The 12,341-nt window shown below is 43.2% G+C and overlaps 1 protein-coding gene and 1 long non-coding RNA gene across 3 annotated transcripts in view; one reads left to right on the top strand and one right to left on the bottom strand.

Moving 5' to 3' along the window:
* The window catches only part of COLEC12 (collectin subfamily member 12), a 193,379-nt gene that overhangs the window by 56,599 nt on the left and 124,439 nt on the right, over positions 1-12,341 (bottom strand). The window lies entirely within an intron of this gene.
* LOC113602206 (uncharacterized) overlaps positions 1-12,341 on the top strand; it is a 35,386-nt gene that overhangs the window by 15,292 nt on the left and 7,753 nt on the right. The window lies entirely within an intron of this gene.

Here is a 12,341-nt window from a genome sequence, read left to right as displayed (position 1 = left end):
AGCACCAGGGTACCTGTGTGGAGCTCACACTGCATTCCCCAAACATTCCCCAAACATGTGCTCATTCCTTCTCCAGGTCTTGAGATCTGTCCTCCTCCTCCCTGCAAAACGTTTCCTCTCCATCAAACGACTTCTTTTAAAACTTTACTCACACATTTGTGAATCCTTTTGTAAAATTAGCCCCACCCCATGCCCAGCTGGGCCTGAACCCCTTTAGTACCTGTGTGGTTTACAGTGTATAAATCTATACTCATTTGGGTTTTTGAAGGCCATATGTATGGCTACCACCTCTTGTAGGTGTGGGAATTTTATTTCTCTGCATGATTGCTTTTGGATATCTCTAAACAAACCAGTTATTTCTCTCTAGAACCCTACACATCAAGCCGTTTAACAAAGTGAGAAAAGCAGTCTGTCACTCCCTCAGTGAAGGTCTCTCACACAAACCGGAAGTGGCCACTTCCCTCAGCTCTCAGGTGCTGGGATTTCACAACCCTTTCTCCCATCTTGCCTTCTACCTGATGAGTGACATGCTGATCTCACTTGCGGGCCAGGATGTATGCAGCCATCCTGGGAGAGTCATTCAGCTCAGAGGCCTGACAGTCAAAATGCAGACATTCATAACAACACTGCCTGGAACAATCAGGAGCCCACAGCCTGAAAGGAAGAGTTTTCTTTTTCACCACAGGAGGTGGGGAGTGCAGTGGGGTTTACTGACCAAAGAAACTCAAGGCATTCTATAGACCCCAGCCCAGCCTGAAATGAATCCCAAGATCTAATGTGGGGCATGCAGCAGCATTTCTATGTTTTTTGTCCCTCAGTACTCACAAAACTAAATCCAGTAGGGCAAAGATGAGAAAAGTGAACCCGCAACCCAACATCTGCCTTGAGTGTTGTTGCTTTATTTTTTTTAAAGATTTATTTATTTAAAAGTTTATTTATTTAAAAAAAATTTTTTTTCAACATTTTTTATTTATTTTTGGGACAGAGAGAGACAGAGCATGAACGGGGGAGGGGCAGAGAGAGAGGGAGACACAGAATCGGAAACAGGCTCCAGGCTCCGAGCCATCAGCCCAGAGCCTGACACGGGGCTCGAACTCACGGACCGCGAGATCGTGACCTGGCTGAAGTCGGACGCTTAACCGACTGCGCCACCCAGGCGCCCCTTTTTTTTTTAAATTTTTTTTAGAAGTTTATTTATTTTTGAGACAGAGAGTGTTCTCACACAAGTGGGGGAAGAACAGAGAGAAAGGGGGAGACAGAGAATCCCAAGCAGGCTCCGCAATGTGAGTGCAGAGCCCGACATGGGGCTTGAACCCAGGAACCGTGAGATCATGATCTGAGCTGAAATCAAGAGGTAGACCCTTAACTGAGCCACCCAGGTGCCCCAGAGTGCTTTTGCTTTAAAAAGTGTTATTTGGGGGGCAGCAGAGGAGCTAATATCATGATGATGGGAACCCTGCTGAGCCAAGGGGGAGTGAGTCTCAGCTAATGATAGTGTATTTGCTGTTTATCACTGAAACAGTGTTGGGACATGTGGAAATTATGCTGTGGAGCAGGTGCTGGCATAAAAAAGAGACTAATCCACTCTCTCTCACATACCTACTTGATTTTTTCAAACCAACAGAACTAGTGTTTTGATGGGAAAAAAGGGGCCTTGATGTAAATGAAAATATCAATCAGCCTGACAGACATTCCTCATTCCTTTATGAATATGTGTTTTTTACTTTCTTCAAGTGAACACTGTAGTTGAGGACACTTAAATTAAGGGAAAAGTGAGCCAAGACAGAGCAACAAATTTTACTGTTGGTGTTTTAAAGTAATTATCTACTCTGCATTGAATGTAGCCCCAGTTCTGAACCTTGATGAGAAAGGAGTCAATCAACTTGAAATGACCCAAATGAGGAAGAGTTGGCAAATAAATAATGAGGGAAATGGGGGGAGGGATCTATTTTACAGACTATGGCCCAGCGGTGAGAAGAATGAGGTCCCCAGATTCGGTGAAGAGCATCCCATTCACCAGCTTGTTATTCTTACTTGTTATTAAGGGCGGACAAAGGACAGAGAGAGGAAGAAATGTTTCCACGGGGCAGGCAGCTATGGTTGTAGAGGTCAAAAGAATATAAAAATGGAAACCCACTACACAAGAGAGTCAGAAGGCATGCAATGAATTATAATTGAACATAAAATAAATGGGAAGATGTATGCTTATTAAATTTTCCATGACTTTGTAAAGAGTTCGCAGAGTTAAATTTAGGAAATTATCTAAAACTGAAATAACTACATAAAAAAAAATGGATAAGTGTATACTTGTATACAAATGCACACACACACAAAGTGATTTTCTTGACAGTAGAAATGTTTTAAAAATGGTTCTCTAAGTCAAAATCCAAATTCACAATTTCCCATGGATTCCTCAGGTGTGTGCCTGAGCCAGCTGACACTGACTGGTGAGAAACAAGTATTTGTATCTCTTCACAACTCTACGTTCAGTGACTTTACATTGACAGCTTGGAACTGGTCACACTGGGAGTATTTACACCAAAAAAATCAGCAAATGCTACAAATCAGGGCTTTTGTCCCCTGGAAAGCTGGTTGTTAAACATCTGCCAGCACACTACTCAGCCTGGTTCAATTGACCCATCACATTTAAACAAATCAAACTGCTCTGTCCATCTGGAGTAATCACTTGAGAAGTTCGGGATCGTTGGACAGAGTGAAGATAACACTGGACCTTTGTTTCTTCTCTCCCCCTCCAGGTTATAGAGATCAGATGGGTATTCTTATTAGTGATATTTGTGCACATGAGATGTTTTGAACTCAAAATTTCCAGGGATACTTAATACATTTCAAATTCATAATCTCTATGGGGTACAATAACCTTCAATTCCTAGTGAAACTGACAATGTTTAGGATTCAATTCCCACATGTCTGTTAACTTCATACTATGGATACAAGTTTGACTTAATTCTGACCAACCAGCCTGAAAGTGAATTTTCCTCTCGCTTCGGAGATGATGTACAGAAGGGCTGGCCTAGTCTGTCACCTACATGAAGTTAGTGCAGCAAAGTTAAGAGGTGGAGCATAGATGAATGAGTCTAAGGACAGAGAGTTGTGGAGGGCACATCAAATGACAAGCCTCAGTCTGGAAGATATTCTCTTTGCCTCCTAAAATTCTGAAGGAATTAAAACACCATCTGCTAGGCCAAATAATAATAGTAATAGTAATAATAATAATAATAATAATAATAATAATAATAAATTTTAAAAATTAAAAATGTCCAAGAGTCCAAAGGAGCATAAGATCTCTATACATTCATGAGATGCACAAATATCTGTGACAGCATCCATCAGACCCAGAGACAGACAGAAACAGGAAAACATCAGAAATACACCAGCTGAGCTGCAAACAGTGGAGGCAGAATACCTTTTGAACTTGACCTCTTGTAGCAGAAAATTGCAAAATTTGGTCAGGGCCATATTAGCTCTGGTTCATTACTCAATGGAGATCAGAGATGCAGACAGCATACACACAATTTCACCAATATGAACTTCTTAGGGTCAGATCACTTAATTCTACTCCATGCTCAACAAAATCCATTTTATTGCCCAAATGGCCAAACAGCTTTTAATTACATCACTAAACTGGTTAAACAGATGGAAAGAAGAGGTTTAGGACAAGTTCTTAACAATGCTGTCTAACCCTCACCTAAGTCAGGGTTTTCTCCACTATGCCAGTGAATGTGGAATTTGAAATTTGTATCAGAATCACCCACTAGTGAGTCATTCATGTATTTCATTTCTAATTTGTAGCACATATTTATTTACATTAATTCCTAGTAAGCTAGATATAGTTTGGAATATAGTGTGAGTTTATTGCTTATTAATCTTTAAAATATCCTCTGGTCCCTTCCAGTAAAGAAGTACTTGTCTTGAGTGGTCACTGCACAGTGGGATGCGAGGGACAGGCCTGGCTGGGCTCAGCAGACCAAGGACACACACCCCTTCTGGAACAGGGCCTGGGGCACCTGGGTGGCTCAGTTGGGTAAATGCCCGACTCTTGATTTTGGTTCAGGTACTGATCTCACAGTTTGTGGGTCTGAGTTTCACCTTGGGCTCTGTGCTGACAGTGTGGAGCCTGCTTGGGGATTCTTTGCCCACTGCCCCCCTGCCCCCGTCTCAAAATAAATAAATAAACAAACAAACAAACTTAAAAACAACAACAACAAACCAAGGCCTAAGCAGGGATCTTCCTTCCTTGAGCGGCAAGACTTCCCCATGAAGTCTTGGAAGTGTTGGAAAAGCTCTCATCCTATTGCTAACAGTCCGGCAGTGTGATCCTACAATCAAAAGACAGTGCTATTTCATTACTTTGACGTCACGGATGGCCTCGAAGAGGAACTAAACAAGGATTCAGTGATTCACAGAACATCCATTCCTAAATGAGGAATAGAATAAAGTCTGGACGTAATAACTCCAGCTAGTATGTGATGTTCCCTCTTGCCAGAAAGCAGTTGTGTTGTAGCAGTAAAGCTAGTAAAGACAACCAACCACCTGTAAATACAGTCTACTGGTTGCCTTGAAACAATCTGTCACTTTATATAGCACTTAGGGGAAACAACACCTAATAAACAACACCTAGTAAAGCACAGGAACATATACTACAGTAAAAGGAAAAATCCCACTTACAACTGTGGTTATGACAGTCCTTATAAAATTAGAAGCACTAATTTACTAGGGTATACAGAGCCCCCAATGACTATGTGATTGTAGATTTACTCAATTGTATCTATGGGACTAGCGTGTAGAAGTAAATCTTCTTGGCTTTGAGCTGGGTGGGAAGATCTGTCGGTTTCCATCTACTCTTGCTTACTTCCCAGGCACACAAAACAAGTGGGCACAAATCACCTAATGGAAATGTTTGTTCAAGTGGGGCTGGGAAAGTCAGGGGCTCAGGGAGCACTCCTCTCAAGGGCTTCAGCTGTACAGGCTTAGAGTAGGAAGGAAAGGATCTCAGAGTAGGAGACAGAAATAACCAAAAAAAAGTTTTTTAGAAGAGCAAAGATTTGTGAGTATCTAGAAATAACAAAAGAAAGGGGAGAGCTGTAGCAACAGAGGAATGAAAATAAGCAACAAAAGGCCTTGAAAGACACTATAAGGAAGGTTGATATCACTGAGTCATTTGTGTCCCAACAAGCGGGGAAATCCTGAGGTGGAATGTCTGTGCTCCATGCACTGGAACATAGAGATGATATAGATTATTTCTGTTAGTAATGAAGAGTGGGTTCTAGAAAGTAAAGAGAAAACAAACTAGAGCATGATACAAGTATCTGCACAAGTCATAGAAGATTACTTGGACATCTAGGGCATAATCAAGTAAGTCTGTTAGGTAAAGAAATGAGTACCAATGGAGCTCCTGCTGTTAAAATGCAGTGATTCTTAAATTCCCAAATGGCCAATACTAAGGTTTTATAGCTGCACACCTGGTCCTCAGAGTAGGGTGAGACTTCGGCTTCCACTCAACCCTCACCACTCCTCCCACCACGGACATCATGGCCAGGTGCTCTTGTGTGGCCCCCACTGGGACCCAAACACCGTGGCTCAGCACACAGGTCGGGTGCTCCCTACTTGGGGTGCTATGTCTAGACAATGAAAGCATTCTTTTTTAGTAGACCCATTTCAGATTTCTTCCTCAACCTCAATTATTTTTCCTCTACCCACCCTCATGAAACAGGTAATCAACTGAAGAGACCAAACTGACTCTATTTTTACTGCACTATCTCATTTCTAGTAAGTCAAGTACTACAGTTCTGAAGTCTCTGAGCCACAGCTGGGAGCAAACTAGTCCAACCCTTAAGGTGGTGCAGAAGTGGGAGCAAAATAATTTCCCAGCTCTATCATCTTGTAGGGTATACCTATAAGTGTTATTTACTGACACTGGGCAGCACTTTTGGCAAAGCACTTTCTGACAAGTGGACATGTAACGTGACACAGGAAGTGTACTGATACCTCCCAAATAGGGGATCCAGTTTTTGGTCTGATCTTCCAGCAGAAAAAAGGTTCCGGCCAAAGAGGTTAAACCTCCTCCCATCTTTCCAGGAAACAGAGATTACAGCTTTGTAGCAAAAGATAATGAATCTTTTTGAGAGACTGGTATTGTTAAATTAATTAAATCAGGAGGCCATTAGATGAGGTGGCTCTCATGCCCTGGCAGCCTACATAGGCAAACCAAAGCCTAAGTCTGTAAATGCCTTAAGGTTACAAAATCCCAACCCAAGAGTAGCCAATCACAAACAGCTAAGCATTAGCCAATCAAATATTTTCCTTTCCTTGCTTCCACACCTTCTCTTTAAGTCTTTCCCTTGGCTCCTAACCACTTCCGGTTTGCCTGCTCCAATTTGAACAGATGTTTGCTTAAACTCTTAAAATTCTTAACATGCCTCACTTTATCTTCTGACAGGATTTTCAAGTTAGAGAGGAACAGAGACTAGGGCTCCCTGTGGCCAGGATAAAACTGAAATGTTGCTCGTGTTGGTGGACAGAAACACAGACTGAACCAGTAGCAAACGTTTTCATAGTTTTCCTTTTTAAAGTTCTCATCTCAATAAAAAATGTGAAATTTCTATGCAATTGAAGAACAAAATAAACAGGCTTCTGTTTCATAATGTGTATCATGGATCTTCTCCAGTTATCAAATACAAGCTTAATCATATTTGACCATGTTTCTGATGGTCCTAGTTTTTCCCCTCCACAGAAAAAAATAGGAAGGCTTATGGATGTTCCTGACCCTGACGTGAGAAGCAGACATCTCTTTAGTCAGTGAGACTAAACAGTGGGGGAAGAGCAGGGTGGACCTATGGAAGCAGATTCAGACAGGACCAGAACTATTTCCTTAGCCACAATGATGAAGGGTTTTTACCAGTTCCTTTAGTGAGGAGGAGCTGGAACCTGATATCAAAACCCACTGTATGTCCTTTATAGTTTATTGTATATAATTATGTACCATAAACTGTGCAGGGTTTGCATTCCAGGGCGTGGGATCAGTCATTCTCAACAAATCCTTTTGTTGACTTCTCTAAGTCCCAGCTAAGAACCCCTTGAGGGCTTCTCTGCACTGGGCCCCATGGACTAATGTGCCCAGGGGAAGCAGCAACCCACCAAATTCCGCCTGGTGTGCTTCGGGTACATCTGCAGATGAGCGGCAACCAATAGATATGCCAGGTGCATAGCCTGCCTCCAGTACAGGAACACGTCAGGATGTGCCAGCACGACTTTAGGAACGTCTATTTCTATCACTGCACTGCTGCGAAGTCACTATACTTCCCTATTAAATTTTCCTCTTTTCCCCTTTGCAGCTTAGACCTCATGTTGTGTGTGAGCTCTGTTCCACTAAGGACCCAAGGGGATGCGGGTGCTTCCAAATACCTAAGGCCTAGGTTGTTGTTTTAAACCATTTGGCTCATGTGCATGTCTGTAAAGCATTGCTAAAGTTGGAGGTGTTTCAAAGGCAATGAGGAGCATATGAGAATAAGTGATCTAATACAGCGGGTGAATTCCTAGCAGTTTAGTCACTGAGCATGGAGGCAAAACAGACCTTGTGTGATAACACACCTTGATGTCCTCAAAAATACATTCCATGCCTTCCTAGAGACCATGATTTATCTTTCTATCTTAGAAATCCTACAAGTAATATTTGTTAAATAGAAATTTTCCAGATTCTTAATATTAGGAAACTAAAAGATCCCTTTAAGCCCCTTTTTGAAATGTGTATATTGCCACATGCTGGCATATAGGTTAGTGCACTAGCATATCCATATGTAAGTATGGCCTGCAATTGTGATGAATCATTCAAGGAACAAGCAACATGAAAGTTATGACCTCTCCCCAGAAAAACGTACCTGGAGGTACACTGGACATTATTTCAGGAGATCTCTGGGCTCTAGAAGCTCGCCATACCTAAGGCTCAGAGTTTGTGATGCCTGGCCCCTCACAGGAATATAAGGATATCATAATCTTTTCCCAAAGGAATTTATAGGTGCTAGTAAGTTCTCTGTCTGCCACACTGCAGGGGGCAAGTTCATTGACAAACATGGCTTTCCACATCCTTGGTCTCCACTGGTTCTCTTGGTTGCCCAGCCAAAGCAATATTTATCTGTGAGTCCCCAGTCCCAATAACTAATGCAAACGCAGCAACACATTATGAATCACAAGTATAGACCACATTAGCAGTATCATCGAGACAATCCAGTGCAGAGAGGCAGCAAAGGACAGAATCATCCAGAAGGGAGGCTGGACCCAGATAGAGGGGAAGTTGGGGAAAGCTCATCTGCTGTCAAAATCAACAAGTACAATGTTGACAGTGGAGGCCCAGATGTCCTGTTAAGAAATTTCCTACTTAAACAGTCTCAAAAAGTTGGCAACTGTCCTTGTGGGAACCAACAGCAGGGGCAGCAGCTGTAGTGAATGAATCAGAAGTGTCCTTTCTACACATCTGGCTTCATCTTCATCATGCCCCTCCTCTGCTCAAGTTCTTCTGGTAGCTTCTCATCTCACAGAGACAAAGAGCTAAGGCCCGCAAAGCCCTACACAGTCTGTGCCCCAACCCTGACCTCTCTGACCTCATCTGCTCTTTCTACTCCAGCCACACTGGTCTCCTTGCTGCACCTTGGATACACTAGGCATGTTTCTACAGGGCCTTTGCATTTGTCTTTTCCTCTACCCAGACTCTCTCTCTCTGGGATATCCTCATGGCTCCCTCTCTCCCTTAAAGTCTTTACTCAAATATCATCTTGTCAGAGAGGCTTTCCCTGATCATTCTTTTGAGAAATAACAACACTACCCATCCCTCACCATTCCCCATTCCTGTTTTATCTTTCTCCATAGCACTAAGCACCATTTAACATGCTACTTATTTTACTTATCTTTTGTCTTTCCTCAAAAAGAATGTAGGTTTCATGCAGGCAGAGATTTTTGTCAGTCACTTGCAACTCACTACTATATCCCCAAGGGCTAGAATATGGCTAGTATGGTGCCTACCCCACGGGGTTGTTGAGAAGATTAAATGAGTCATGTCAAACCTAACAGCACAGAGCATATAACAAGAATTATGTAAATGTTGGCTATTATTTGAATTTTGTTTTATTTTATTATTTTTAAAAAATGTTTATTTTTGAGAGAGAGAGTGTGAGCAGGGGGGTGGGGGGAGAGAGGGAGACACAGAATCCGAAGCAGGCTCCAGGCTCCAACACGCGAACCACGAGATCATGACCCGAGTCAAAGTTGGACGCTCAACTGACTGAGCCACCCAGGCGCCCCATTTTGAATTTTGTTTTAAACTTCATGACAACCTAATGAGTAATTACTACTATGCCATTTTACATATTAGGAGACTGAAGCTCAGAGTAACTCACTTGAGGTGACATATTAGCAACTGGCAGAACCAGGATTCAAACCCAGATCTGACTCTAAGTTCTATGTGCTCATTCCCCTCACTCTGCTTTGTAATTCCCAGCACAGAAGAGAGGCAGCAATCCATTCATTCTGGAACAAGCCCACAAAGCCTGAGAAGGCTCCAGCCCAAGGGAGTGGGGGGCAGGGAATAAAGTCTCTCGAATCCAGAGACCTTTGTATTGCGTGAATCTGAAATGGCGTGTGGCATTCTGTTTACTTCCTAACTTCACCGAAAAATGTAGAAGAGCCTGCCAATTAAAAAATGTTTTCATGACCCCAGAAAATCCATGTATTGGAGACATTTACTTTAAACAGTCATTCTACCATAACAGGAAAAAGAGGTAGAGAGAGGAGTTTATTATAACAGCTGCTTTCATACCCAAAACAAGGTTTGGCTGTTTTTGGCAAGTTGTACCGTCCTAATGTTGGCAAGAAGCTGATGGACTGCGTGAGTTTCCTTTCAAAAGATCATTTTGCTTCCTTAGAGAAACCCATGACTGGACTATCTAGTGTGAATTGCAGATGTTTGTTCCTCCTTTGCTCCTCTGTCCTCCTGGGGCTTCCACCCTGCCCAGGCCTAACCAGGTCATGAGCTTGTAGAGCAGAAAGAGCGTAGGCTTTGGATTCACAAAGATCATGGTTAGAATCCACTGTTTCTTTTATTAGCTGTGCAGCACTCTGAGACTCAGGGTCCTCGTCCACAGGGCTATGTGAGGAGTAAGGAAGGCAGACATCACTCCTAGCATGTTACCAGGCACCGCCAGCAGCTATTATTATAATATAGTTTTTATGATGATTTTTAGGTGGCTAGAGGCTTGAGTCCCAATTTCCTCTGAGAGTTCGTTTGAGACATTCCACTTTGCAAAATGCACATAGCAGAGGATGTAAAATGCAAATCCTCTCCTGAGGGCTTTTTAAAGAGTGACTTACCTGCACACCCCACCCCTTCAAACCTACAAGATAGGCAAGAAATGACAGAAAGATAGATGTCAGAATCTCCCTGCAAATGTCGTTACTCTTGGGCTCCAAAAGGAGAGGAAAGGGAAGAGATAAAAGGGGACCTGATGATGGCCTGGAGGCTAGGGCTTCACTGGGTTTTAAACTGGAAATCCTACAGGAAGCAAAAGGCTCCTGGTTCCTAGAACTGGGGCTGTGCTGGGCTGCGCCTCCCGTGACACACCAAGTACACAGTGGCTGAAACCATTTCAATGCTAATGATTTCCAGATGGCGGGAGAACAACCAGCACATGATGCACTCAGCACAAGTGAGCCCAAGGGATCTGATGCCCATCAGCAGGGCTGGTGGCCCACACTCATAAAGAATCTATATGAACTAGAAATGGACCCCCAGCAAACTTGGATCCCCTGGCTGGACTGTACTATTCCAGTACTGGATCAGTCAGCACAGAAGTCACCTCCCTCCCTCCTCCAGCAATGCTTGCTCCCCAGCATCCAAGTCTGAGGCTCACAGACAACACAGGTCTTGTTGCACAAAGGAAATGAGCTTCCCAAAGCATTTGGGAGATGTGTGCTGGGCTGGGTTTTTGGACCCATGCTATAGTGGAGGGAATCCTTGGCCACTGCTGGCAGCTTTGAAGACCTATTTTTGACTTCAAAAGCTTTTAATCCTCTGTCTATTCAGAGCCTGAACTTGGAGCATTTGCCTTTCAAAGAAAGATAGGGAAGCCAATGAGCAGCACGCGGAAAGAAGATTCAAGGAGCACCCCTCATTGGGCACCTTTAAGCCCTACTCTTTGGCTCTAGGCTGGCAAAAAGTGGGGTTTGGGGGGGGGGGCTACATCCTTCCCCACTGAGAGGACTGAGGTTTAATTCAGACATTAAAACATCCCATATCCCAAATACCAGTTCAACCAAAAGGAAAATATGTGATTGTGCACGTCAGCCCCAACCCCATATCTAGGGGTGATTGTCCAAATATTTAATAAATGCTTTGGCATGGGCACTGATCAATCAGACGGAATATACCATGGTGCTCCCTGCTGAGCATCAGCCCTACCTATATCCTGACAGAGATGTTTTAAAAATACCACAGCAATTACTTGTGGGTGGAATATCCCAGAGCAGCCAACACTTTCCACTGTTGACACGCAGCTCTCACTGCCTGGAACTTTGCCTGGAGGGCGCCCTGCTCCATGGTCACCTGGCCACACAGAGCTCAATGGTACATCAGAAGATGGACTGCGTGCTCCAGTTGTGAATTAAAAACAAGAACTGTTATAAAAGTAGACGATGAATGGCTATTTTAAGTTGCTCCACTGTTTTGGGAAAGGAGCTGTGAGGACAGGTGCCAGGGCTTGGAGAAAATTCTTCCATTCCTGTCAAATTGCGTAAAAACCCTAAGTGTATTATTGCTTTGTGAATGAAAAAACTCAGATGTGATTGCCACAGGTCCTTCAGCAGGAAGGCCCACATCAAGTCCCGAAGGGCATGGCTAGGGAGGGAGAAAGAAAGAAGCAAACAGCACCCAGTGCCCAGCCTCCAGAAACTTACAATCGAAGTCTTTGCAATTACTGTCATAGTTGTAGATAACTAGGCTCCTTCCATGCAGCAGTCTGTCACTACTCAGCAGGGAAAGACTGTAAGTGCTAAAGGAGATACTGACAGAACCACAGTTTGTTTTGTCTTATTTACTTACTTACTTACTTACTTACTTACTTATTTATTTATTTATTTATTTATTTATTTATTTATTTTAAGAGACAGAGTAGGGGGGGTGCAGTGAGAGAGGGAGGGAGGGAGGGAGAGAGATCCCAAGCAGGTCCCATACTATCAGCACAGAGCCCAATGTGAGGCTCGAACTCACGAACTATAATGATCAGGACCTGAGCCAAAATTAAGAGTCAGATGATTCAGGTGCCCCTGTTTTGTCCTTT

Source organism: Acinonyx jubatus, chromosome D3 (assembly GCF_027475565.1).
Source record: "Acinonyx jubatus isolate Ajub_Pintada_27869175 chromosome D3, VMU_Ajub_asm_v1.0, whole genome shotgun sequence".
Taxonomy (NCBI): Eukaryota; Metazoa; Chordata; class Mammalia; order Carnivora; family Felidae; genus Acinonyx; species Acinonyx jubatus.
Note: the sequence above shows the minus strand (reverse complement) of the source record. Positions and strands in the feature narration are given on the sequence as shown.